The sequence below is a fragment of the Miniopterus natalensis genome, chromosome X, assembly GCF_054644295.1.
Source record: "Miniopterus natalensis isolate mMinNat1 chromosome X, mMinNat1.hap1, whole genome shotgun sequence".
NCBI classification, from domain to species: Eukaryota; Metazoa; Chordata; class Mammalia; order Chiroptera; family Miniopteridae; genus Miniopterus; species Miniopterus natalensis.
This window is the reverse complement of record NC_142103.1, coordinates 77929660-77942026: the sequence shown is the minus strand read 5'-3', so window position 1 is coordinate 77942026 and position 12367 is coordinate 77929660. Positions and strand designations below refer to the sequence as shown.

Below are 12367 nucleotides of genomic sequence, written 5' to 3'. Positions count from 1 at the left end.
ATGGCCACGGACTGAGTGGAAGCTACACTGACACTCTCCTGGAATGAAACTGGAATTACAACTAAAATATAGAAAAGCCATCCTGAATAATCAACTGCAACTGAAGATGAGCTGGAGACCACCCTCATAACCAAGGAGGAAAAGTGGAGACCACATAGAGACTGGTAGGAAATGCAAAGGCACAAGAGGGCTGGCTGGGCTCCCACAGGCAGCAGCTGAAGGTCCAGAGGGATATCTCAGCTGTGGGGGTTCCCAATGAGGACTCTGGGGTCTAAACCCCAACCTGAGCTCCCCAGCCCAGAGCACCAGAACTGAGAAAGGTGTCCACATAACACCTGGCTGTGAAAAGCAGCAGGGTTTCCCTTTGCAAGGGAGAGATGGATGGAAATACAGGCACCCTCTCTTTTTTTTTTTTCTTTTTTTTTTTAATTTTTTTTTTTTAAATATATCTTTATTGATTTCAGAGAGAGGGAAGAAGAGGGAGAGAGAGAGACAGAAACATCAATGATGAGATAGTCATTGATTGAGCCCGCAACCCGGGCATGTGCCTGACCGGGAATCGAACCCCAATCACCTGGATCCTAGGTTGATGCTCAACCGCTGAGCCATGCCCGGCCGGGCTACAGGCACCCTCTTAAAGGGCCAACACACAAATTTTGTGTGCAGCCACTCACATTGGGCCCCAGAAGAGGGAGGGCAGAGTGGACTAGAGCAGTGTGAGGAGAATCTAGGGCTCTGGAGGCAGAGCTTAGAAGACACCCCTCTGAATTCCTGTGCCGAGACATTCCCCTATACTGCAGAAGACATCATTGACGGGCAGACATTTATCTTCCAAGCAGTTTGTGCCTGAGGGAGAAGCAATTGCCTCACCCTGCTGCAAAACCTGCCTTACCCCATGGAATTTCTACAGCCTGAGGCTCACTGAGAGAATCAGATTAATCAGCCTGCAGGCAGAGGCAGACTTCAGAGTGCTTTGAGTCTTTGCCTGACCTGCTTTTGGACCCAGGCCTTGGAAAAGCAGACTGTGGTGTGCATCTTGGTCCTGTCCAAATGCACCAAGCCCCAACAGAGGGGACCTCGAGCCATGGGTTGTTGATAGCTCCAAACAGGGGACTCAAGGCCAGTCACAAACGGTGTCTGACACTGGCCTGCAGCAGAGACCTTTCAAAAAGGCTGAGTCCTAGCAGATCTACCTAATACATACAAACAAACCAAATAGGCCGCCTAAATGGGGAAACAAAAAACAAGTCCCAAATGAAAAAACAAGAGAAGTCTCCAGAAATAAGAGCTAAATGAAATGGAAATTAGCCACCTATCAGATATAGAGTTCAGAATACTGATTGTAAGGATGTTCAACAGCATGAAAAAAAGATAAGGAAACTAAAAAATAACCAGTCAGAAATCTTCATTTCTGATTTAGCAGAAATCTTTACTTCTGACATAGAAGTAAAGAATACACTGGAAGGAAGAAACAACAGATTAGAGGAAGCTGAGGATCAGATCAGCGAATTAGAAGAAAGGGTATAAAAAAATCACTCAATCAGAGATCCAAAAAGAAAAAACAATTAAAAAACAGGAGGACAGTCTAAGAGAGTTGTGGGACAACATGAAAAGTAACAATATTCGCATCATGGGAATGCCAGAGGAGGTTGAAAGCAAGCAAGGGTTAGAGAATCTGTTTGAAGAAATAGTGCCAGAAAACTTCCCTAACCTGGTGAAGGAAAAAGTCACACAAGTTCAGGAGGCACAGAGAGCCCCAAGCAAGAAGAATCCAATGAGGTTCATGCCCAGACACATCATAATGAAAATGCCAAAAATTCAAGACAAAGAGAGAATATTAAAGACAGCAAAAGAAAAGTAATCTGTTACCTACAAAGGAGCTCCCATAAGGGTGTCAGCTGACCTATCAGAAACTCTACAGGAGAGAAGGGAATGGCATGAAGTATTTTGGGTAATGCAAAACAAGGATCTGAAATCAAGACTACTCTATCCAGCAAAGCTATCATTCAAGATAGGTGGTGAAATAAAGAGCTTTCCAGACAAAAAGGCTAAAGGATTTTATCACCACCAAACCAGCATTGCAGGAAATGTTAAAGGGGCTGCTGTAATTAGAAGTAGAAATAGAGAAACATAGGCATAAAGAATTAAAATGGCAATAAATTAGGACCTATCAGTAATAACCTTAAGAACTTTAAGGGAGAGATCAACAGCAATACAATCATAGTTGTGCACTTTAACACCCCACTGACTTCACTGGATAGATCTTCCAGTCAAAAAGTCAACACAGAAACAGTGACTAAATGGCACACTAGATCAGATGGATTTCATTGATATTTACAGAACATTTCACCCCAAAGCTGCAGAATATACATTCCTCTCAAGCGCACATGGGTCATGCTCAAAGATAGACCACATGTTAGGACACAAAACAAGTCTCTAGAAGTTCAAGAAGACTGAAATTATATCAAGCATCTTCTCAGATCAAAAGGGCATGAAATTAGAAATCAACTGCAATAAAAACACTCAAAAATATTCCAACACATGGAGACTAAATAGCATGTTATTGAACAATGAAAGAGTTACCAAAATGATCAAGAAAGAAATCAAAAACTTCCTGGAAACAAAGGAAAATGAACGCACAACAACCCAAAATCTATGAGACACAACAAAAGCAGTCCTAAGAGGGAAGTTCATAGCACTGCAGGCCTACTTCAAAAATCAAGAAAAATTTTTAGTAAACTATCTAACCCTACAACTTAAAGAATTAGAAAACTCCCCTGTGAAGCCGGCAGGACCAGGGCTTTTGTTTGCTGGAGGTTTTTTTTATTACTGCTTCAATTTCTTCAGCTGTTACTAGCCTATTCAGATTTTCTGCTTCTTCTTGATTCAGTTTTACATGATCTCACTCATATGTGGAATCTAATAAACAAAATAGACTGCGGAACTAAATAGATCCAGAGACACAGAAGCATGGAACAGACTGATGAATCTCAGTGGGAATGCGGGGGTGGGGGAGTAGGTGGGGAGAGATTAATCAAAAAACTTATATTCATATATGCATAACCCATGGACATAGACAATAGTGTGGTGAAGGCCAGGGGGGCAGATTCGGGGTAGAGGAGATCAATGGGGGGAAAAAGAGGGATATTTGTAATACTTTCAGCAATAATGATAAATTTAAAAAATGGAATACTAATACAGAGGTCTAAATTACATATATCAATATGGACAAACCTCAAAAAATTTCAAGCAAAAAAAATAGGTAGTAGAAGGGAACACAAAATCGGATAAATCTACATATATAAAGCATGAAAATAGTAAAAACTACAGTATTATTTATGGATAATATACACATAAAAACGTGCGTTACAATAAATATCACATATCCTATCAAAATGAACACCCATGTACCCCACAGCCCAGTATAAAATTGTAATATTTTAGGTACAATTAAAGCCCTCTCTCAGAGTTCATGCCCTTGTCTCCATCTCCAGAGGTAACCACTACCCTGAATTTGCTACTTGAACTTGAACACTTTGCTAGGATTGTATACAGCCAGGGCAATTGCCTCTTGCAAAGCATGATGCACTGGCAGGGAAGTCTGAGAGGAAATTCAAAACGACTTTGTTTCTTTGTGTCTTCTTGTTTCAAGGCAACCTACTGAATGAGCGAAAATATTTGGAAATCATATATCTGATAAGGGGCTAATCTAAAATATATAAAGAACTCATACAACTTAATAGCAAGAAGAAATCAAAGAAAACATACAAATGGCCAACAGACATATGAAAAGATACTCAACATAACAAATTATCAGGGAAATGAAAATTAAAACCACAATGAGATATCACCTCGCACCAGTTATAATGGCTAGTATAAAAAATAACAAGCGTTTGCAAGGATGTGGGGAAAAGGGAACCCTCATGCACTGCTGGTGGGAATGTAAATTGGTGCAGCCACTATGGAAAACAGTATGGAGGGTCCTCAAAAAACTAATAATGGAACTACCACATGATCCAGCAATTCCACTTCTGGGTATTATCTGAAAATGAAAGTACTAATTTGAAAAATACATGCACACACCCCCCATGTTCAAATCACAGCATTATTTATATTACCCAAGGCATGGAAACAACCTAAGTGTTCACCAAAAGATGAACAGATAAAGAAAACATGGTATATAATAGAACATATATAACAGAACATGGTGGGAGCTTGAGGGCATTATGCTAAATGAAATATGTCAGAGAGACAAAGACAAATATCGTATGATCTCATTTATATGTAGAGTCTGAAAAAAAAGTTCACAGATACACAGAAAAGATTGGTGGTTACAAGTGAAGGGTTGGAGGTGGTGGGTGAAATGAGTAAAGGGGGGGTCAAAGGTACAAACTTCATATTATAAAATAAATAAGTCGTGGGGCGTAATGTACAGCATAGTGACAATACTGTATTGTATATCTGAAAGTTGCTAAGAGAATAAATCTTAAATGTTCTCATCAAAAGAAAAAAAATTGTAACTAGGGATGGTGACAGATGTTAACTAGACTTATTGTGGTGATCATTTTGCAATATATACAAATATTGAATCATTACATTGTACACCTGCAACTAACATAATGTTATATATCAATTACACCTCAATAAAAAACTATTCAATATTGAAAAGAAAAGACCTCATTTCCCCTTGTAGTAAAGGCAGCCTAGAAGAATGGGGAAGGGCCTGAGCAGCCCTGCCCAGGGGAGCCCGACCACAACGGCTGCTCTGAGCAGATAAACAGCCCAGGTCAAAGGCTTCCAGAGGAAAGCTAGAGGCAGTGGTTAGGATGATGGGCTGCAACCTAGCTCTGTCCCTTAGAGAATCCATTGCCACCACCTCAAGCAGTCTTCCACACTCACAACCACACACACACACACACACACACACACACACACACACACATTCAGGTTACCACAAGTCAGTACCAAATCACCACAGCAGAGCAAAAGTTGGTTTGGTTAAAATGAATGTTGGAATAACAGAATTTTATAACAATATGCATTCCCTCTGTTAAAGCAAGTAGTTTGGGGTAATCACAAACTCACCTCGGGTCAAACCAGTAAATGTTTCTTAAGCATTTACTATATTCCTAGATTTGTTCCAGATATACCAGTTAAAATAAGCATAAGACTCAACCCCTGTCCTAAAGAAGAAACCTACAACCTTGCTTATGAGGCAATACTTAGATATATAAAACAATTAGAAAACTTTAAAAGAAAAAAAAGTATAACTACCATTTTTTACCACTTTCTATGAGCTATACTCTTTACTAAGGGCTTTATACACATTATCTAACTTCACCATCACAAAACTAGTTGATAGGTGTTATTACTGACATGTTACCAATGAAGAATACAAGGCAGAGAGAGGTAAACTAGAATACCCCCAATTTCACGTTAACTGGTAGAGCCTGCATCTGAGCCTAAGTTCATGTGACCCTAAACTCTGGTAAGTTTATTCACCCAGAGCTATATACTGCCAGGCTGGAGTAGTAGTGTTGAAGTGCTGTGGGTAATTAGATACTGTCTTGGGCCTGGAGGAATGGGGTGAATTAGACAGGAGAGGCAAGGGTTTTATGGAAAGGGTTATGAGTGATGTACTGCAGCTGAGCTGAGAGCACCTAGTATGAGGGGCAAGAGAGGGGCAAGGCTAATAAAAAGGACAAGTTCAAGTTTTGAAAGAGGATGAGATAGAGCAGAATATGTAAGGAGGTCTATATCATGGAAAGCCTCACATTTAAATTGCATATACATCTAAAACTCTCCTTGAGCAAGAATGAAATATAATGAAAGAGTGTCTGAAGTGGCAATGTTGTAGATGGCTGAAACCCATTTTATAGTCATCAGGCTGTCAAGAATTAAAAAGCTGGATAATATCAAAGGTTGGAGAGAATATGGGGAACAGGGGCCCTAGTACTTTGTTGGGTGAGTTAACTGTCATTCTGGGTAGCAGTGTGGTGCTACTTGGCAAAATTAGAGATGGTATTCCCTATGATTCAAGAATCTCACTCCTGGATATAGACCTCAGAGAAATTCTCATGGTAGCCAATAAATGGATCTGTATGAGAATGTGTCACAGTATTTGGGGGAAGTTGGAGGCAACCTAGACATAGGTGTTGATAGAATGGATAAGAAAATATGGTTTAGTGGATAAGTACACTATGGTGGGTGTTAACTTCACCTCACTGCTTAGAAGCAATAAACCAGATGTATTAACTCGGGCTGCCCTAACAAAATTCTATAGACTGGGTGGCTTTAACAATAGGAATTTATTTCTCACAGTTCTGGAGACTTGAATGTCCAAGATCAAGGCGCTGACCAATTTGGTTGCTCAGTGAGGGCTCTCTTCTTGGCTTGCAAACTGCAACTTCTCACTGTGTCCCAGCATGGGAATGAGAGAGAGAGAGAGAGAGAGAGAGACAGAGAGAGACAGAGAGAGGGGGGGGGAGGGAGGGGGAGGGGGAGAGAGAGAGAGAGAGACAGAGAGAGACAGAGAGAAAGAGACAGCTCTCTGCTGTCTCTTCTTAATAAGAGCACTAATCTCATCACGGGGGCCCCACCCTCCTGATCTCATCTAAAGCCTAATTACCTCCCAAAGCCCCATGTTCAAATATCATTACATTGGGGGTTGGAGCTTCAACATAAATTGGGGCGAGGCAAAATTCATTCTATAGCATCAGATGTGCATATAGCAATACATACAGATCCTTATAACATTGTGTTGGGTGAAAAAAATTTTATCTGTCGCACACAGTATCATTTATATTTTTTAAGTACTACATATTTTACAAGGACACATACAGATTCAATAATATACATCAAAGACAATTCTATGGAAGCCTACATAGAGTGGAGAGGGAATGAGATTAAGGATCAGGGTTGATGAGGAATAAAACTACATAAAACAAGACAGAGACCTTGCACAGATTAATGATGATATTGTTCCAGAAATGGAGGAATAGAATTAATTCACTTCTTTGCACCTGACATTTGTTTAAGACTAACAGCTGCCAGAGGGGAGGGAGGTTGGGAGGCTGGATGAAACAAGGTGAAGGGGTTAAGCAAAAAACATATATATTTATATGTCTATATAAAACATATAGACAAAGACAACAGTGTGGTGATAGCCAGAGGGAAAGGGGGTGGGCAAAGTGGGGAGGGATAAATGGGGACGGAAAGAGACTGCTTGGGTACACAATGCAGTGTGCAGACGATGTTTTATTGAGTTGTACACTTGAAACCTGTATGGTTTTGTAAACCAATATCACCCCAATAAATTCAATAAAATAAATAAAAATGACAGATTAGAATAAGGGGTGAAAGGTAGGCAGACTAGGTAAGCTGCTAGTGCAGCTGAGCAAGCACAAGGTGGGAAATGCTTGCACCAGGGTAAAGGCAATGGGAATGGAAAGGAATGAACATCCTATCAAACAGGACCCTCAAATATCTTTGAGGAAGGGCAAGTTTGATTGTTTCCCCAAGTCATTTCAGACTGACGCTTTTGTAATATGCAATAAAATTAATTACAAGAAACTGAAATAAAAACAGTCATAAAAACTTACAAGCCCACTAATCATACTCTTGGATATCATGGCAATGTCAAATTGCTTTATAAGTTTCTAAAGACTCCCAATGTCACAAACACACACCATACTTTGAGTAGCACTGCTATAGTGGACATCAGGCAAAGAAACCAACATCTGTGTTGGGTGTGTTAAGAAAGAGTGATGGAAGGTGACTTGAAAGTTTCATTTCAACCTCACTTCCACTTTGAAAGTGGGTGGGGAGAGGGACAATAAGGAGGATGAATTACTTCCATCACATGACTCCTTAGCATACATATTGCTTAGCAGCACAGAGTTTCTCATTTCTAAAGCTTCTGAAGGAGACTAAAACAGTGGACTGACCCTGAAGCACCCTCAGCAAAGCTAGCCCTTCTTTTCCTGGTCACCACCGCAGCAGCAAGGGAAAGAAAAGGGACTGGAAGGAGCAAAGGGCAAATGAGGTGTACCTGACCCACCCATAAATATACACATACACAACTGCTATGAACTCTTGTCATTTTTGTTTAGCAATTGACAATGACTAAAAATACCATACAACAGGGCCTTTTTATTTTAAGTATAAGATTCACCACTGTTGTGAAATTGAGGAAAAATGATAGCATATAAAATTCAGAAGGTAGTTCAATTGAGTTCCTGCTTAAACTGATGAGCAATGTATCTACCCAAAGAGTATTAAGCTAGATACTTGCTAAATATTTCCAATTGTTTTGGTAAATAAAAAATTAGCCAGACCTATTATTTAAAAGAATATTTTTATTATGAAAAGAACTATTATTAAAACCTTTCCAAAACTCTTGACTTGTGAATTATGAATTCATACATTCAAACCAAAAACAACAAAACACACACACTTCTTTAAAGTTTAGTAATACCGCCCGGCCGGGCGTGGCTCAGCGGTTGAGCGTCAACCTAGGATCCAGGCAATCGGGGTTCGATTCCCAGTCAGGGCACATGCCCAGGTTATGGGCTCAATCAATCACTCTCTCATCATTGATGTTTCTGTCTCTCTCTCCCCCTCTCCTTTCCTCTCTCTGAAATCAATAAAGATATATTTTAAAAAAATAAAAATAAAAATAAATAAAGTTTAGTAATACCAATTTCTATTGTCATTCTAATCAATATACCAAGCAAAATTCCATTTCTGCTCTATCTGAGCATTAACTTGAAATTTCAATTCAAAATTCTATACTTTAAAAACGTACTGCTTGAAGATTTGTTTAGTATAATGTAAAATTCCATAAGGCATCTGTTTTAAATGTTTGCCCCTCCTGACACACACAAGCTTGAGATCTGCCATTATAATTTCCTAGGATCACATGTCAACCTACCCTTTGCCCTAGTGACTGTGAAATGGTGCTCAGTCTCAGTCCAAATCATCAGAGTTTAATTAATACTTTTGATTTTGACAAATATAATAATAAAAATGACCACCATGACCTGGGAGGGATTAGATCAGATCATTGTACCTAGACTCAGTCCCTTAAAAGCAGGACATATATTAGAGAGTGCTGAAGAAAGTCTTTTACAGCCACCAGCAGTTATTTGAAATTTGGGGACTGAATAGAGCTAATTAATAATTTATATTTCAATGTTTGTTAACAATATATTTCTAACTACTTTTTGAGGGTAATGGAAAATATGATGTAGAATTACCTAAAACTATCATTCTTAGATACTTCTACCTGATGAGGTTTGGGACTAGTTTGCTTCTGTTCCATGAATAGTTTATTTTTTCTCCTTTTATATTGTATTTATTTTAGAAATTCATTTTTCCTTTTCTTCTTTTCTGTACTTTTACAGAGAAAAAGAAGTCACTCAGCAAATACTATGAACCTCCCAGAGAAAATAACAACAAAATTGCTTCGGGTATAGTGAAATCTTAGAGTTTAGGACCATAAGAGCATGAAAGCTATCATTACTTATTAATAAAGCTAAATCAGTCAAAAATAAACCCCAAATGTAAAAATAAAAAGCTATGTCAAAGAAAACTTTAAACATTTTTAAGTTAATTTTCTTCTTTCCAAACCTATTTGGAAAAGTGTTGTGCTCATGATTCTTACCCATCAACTCAATATAAGAATAAGATTCATTCTATATATTTAATAATGTATTTAAATCAGTAGAGTGGAAAATAAAATTTAAATCAACAAGATCTAGAGAGATATGTAGCCCCTTCCTCAGAGGACTCTGATTTTTTTTTCTCTAAATAATTCAACACAAAGCACCAATCAATCAAAATAATGCTAAAGACTTCCTCGAGTCAATTAAAATCACTGGCTCATTGTAGCTGATTAGTAAATCCGTTCCCAAATTCCTTCTCCATTGCCACTCGCCATTTATAAGTCAGAAAACGCTAAATACTTCACTTGTTTCCTCAGCCTCCTTTTCAGAAGCCTGTTCTGAGATTCTGGAAAAGGCTTTTGTCCTCTTGAGCCAAGGGACAAATGCAGGTGATGCTGCTCCTAGCTCTCCTCTTCTTGCCTTGAGATGCACACATGATGCCTGGAGCTACAGTAGCTACCTTGGGATCATGGGCATGATGCTGGCTCAGACAATGTTGAGACTTTAAATGTATGCCAGCAGCCACCTACCTCCAGACTTCCTGCTTGGTAAAAAAATAAATAAATAAAAAATCCTTGCTTGTTTAAGCTTATATTAGTCAGGTATGCCATTACTTGCAATGAAGAAGCTGTGTACATACATGGAATACTACTCAGCAATAAAAATGAATGAAAAATTGATACATGCAACTACCTGAATAAATCTCCAGGGAATTATGCCAAATGGAAAAATAATAATCCCAAGAGGTACATACTTTATGACTCTATTTATGTAACATTTCAAAGTAATAAAATTTTAGACATGGAAAATAGATTAGTGGTTGCCAGAAGTGAGGGCTGTTGTGGCAGGGTAAGAGGCATTGATGCGAAGAAGGTGGATGTGGTTATAAAAGGGCAACAGGAAGGATCCTTGTGATAATGGAACCATTCTGTATTTTCACTGTCGTGATGGTTGCAGTAACCTACACATGTGGTGGAAGGTATAGACTAAGTACACACACACGAGTAGAAGTGAAACTGGGGAAATCTGAATAAGATTCGTGGACTATATTAATGTTAATATCCTGGTTGTGCTATTATACTATAGTTTTACAAAATGTTACCAATGGGAAACTGGGTAAAGGGTACACAGGATCTCTCTGTACTATCTCTTACTGAATGTGAATTTACAATGATCTCAATAAAAAATTCAATTACCAATAAAAGGAAAGAGAGGGTCCACTTTCCTTGGTAACTAGGGAAGGGGTTCCACTCAGGTGCCTTTCATAAAGTACTAAAGTATGAGCATGAACAGATGAGCAATAAATGACTAGTCGCAACAAAAATGAGATGGAAATAGTCCTATAAACGATAAAAACAAACATCTGTTTCAATTACCAAGCTCATGTGAAGAAGAAAATGCAGTCTAAATCAACTGCTAAGCCATATGAATTGACCTTATCGTCCCCAAAACTCTAGCAGTTGTGACCATTCCCTCCTTTGGGATGCCAAACACATACTTAGGAAAGCAAACGATTTGTTTAGCCTTTAACTGATCAAACTGGTTACTTTGTCACAGTGGAGTTACCAGGTGAGGAAGTAAACATGCCTACCTCTCCCCTCCCTTTGCTTTGGAGAGTTAAACACACACACACACACACACACACACACACACACAGACACACACACACACACAGTTGGTTCTGCCCTTTCTACAACTGTAGGAACATGAATCCTGTTGTTGGGAGACTGGTGTCCTAAGGGGTCCTGTTTGATGAAAGCTCAGAGAAGAATATGATGCCTCCAGAAAACAGGAAAACTGTATGCCAAGGAAAAGAGTGATGTCTCTGTGCATGGCACAACAGGCCCTAGAGAGGGTTTGAGCCGCAACTTGCATGGTACATCTTTGTGCTGTCCTGGCCACTTCATATAAGCCACGTATCCTGAGAGGTTTATAACCTATTTAAGCCACAAAAGCAAATGACTTTCTTCCTCTTTTATACTCACTCTTGCTAAAATAAGAAATATGAATTTTGTTCCACAGCAGCAGTGGAAAACGCAAAAGGGAAACTAATTCTAGAAATGATTCTCCCAAGCTGTGGTTATCCCTTCTAGTTTTCAGGCATGGCTGCTACAGGTAGACAGACACCTATTAAGGACCTGCCCTGAGTAAGGAAGGGCAACCCGAAGAGCAATCAATCAGTTTCTCACTCAGCTGAAGAATGTCACAATCACACACAAAAAAAGAATGTAAAACAACACAGGCAATAAGGCAGTAAATGACTGGTCTGCACAATATGAGTGTTCAGGGTTATGTAGACAAAGAGAAGGCTGATATGATCAGGGAAAGCTTTAATGAGGAGAGGGGATTAGAGCCAAGTTTCCAGGGAAGGCTAAGATCTGTATGGAAAGAGGAAGAGAATGCTGTCAGGGAAGGGGGTAAGTAAACCAATAATTGAGTGGAAAAGTCCAAAATATATTCAAAGAACAGACAGTGAGCATGCTGGTTTAACTGGAGTATTAGGCTTGTTTTCCATTATGATATACTCATGTGTCACTTATATAATTACAAAACACAAACAAAAAGTTTTTAAAGAAAGGGATGCTAAGGCTAAGAAAAGCATCTAGACTCACATATTGAGTTTGTGGCTTGTGTGGCAAACTTTGCTGGCTCCCAACAGCCATTATTTACTACATTTTCTCTTTCCCAGATCCAAAAATAGA

At 39.1% G+C, this 12367-nt stretch overlaps 1 protein-coding gene across 1 annotated transcript in view; it reads right to left on the bottom strand.

The window, feature by feature from the left end:
* Positions 1-12367, bottom strand: part of EFHC2 (EF-hand domain containing 2) — a 194393-nt gene that overhangs the window by 163977 nt on the left and 18049 nt on the right. The window lies entirely within an intron of this gene.